The sequence below is a fragment of the Penaeus monodon genome, chromosome 15 (genome assembly GCF_015228065.2).
Source record: "Penaeus monodon isolate SGIC_2016 chromosome 15, NSTDA_Pmon_1, whole genome shotgun sequence".
NCBI classification, from domain to species: Eukaryota; Metazoa; Arthropoda; class Malacostraca; order Decapoda; family Penaeidae; genus Penaeus; species Penaeus monodon.
In genome coordinates, this window is record NC_051400.1 from 40,891,050 (window position 1) to 40,891,495 (window position 446).

Sequence of the window (446 nt, forward strand, 5' to 3'; positions counted from 1 at the left end):
ATATGAAGCGAAGGTGGCAAAGGAAAGAGCGAGAGGAGAAAGGCCGAAAAAAGGAAAGGGGAAAGAATGAAAGAAGAAGGGGGAGAAAGGACGGAAGAAGAGAAGGATGTGGGAAAAAGAGGGAAAACGGAGGAAAGAGGGAGACAGGAAGAAAGAAAGAAGGCAAAAGAAAAAAAGGGGAAAGGTAGAGAAGAAGAGAGAGGGAAACGAGTTGCGTCTATTTTCCACTGTGTCTTACTGTAGAAGGGACTGGCAAGCTGTGTTTACTGACAGCGAGTTTGTGTATCCGTAAGTTTGTCAGCGTCGCTATTACCTGTGTAAGCACTTTACCCTTTACGGATAAGCACAAACATTCTCTTCATAATCTCAGAGAGGGAAGGGAAGGTATGTTAGTTTTGGAAATTAAAAAGTGCATGTGCGTGTACTTGTATTTGCATTTACATATG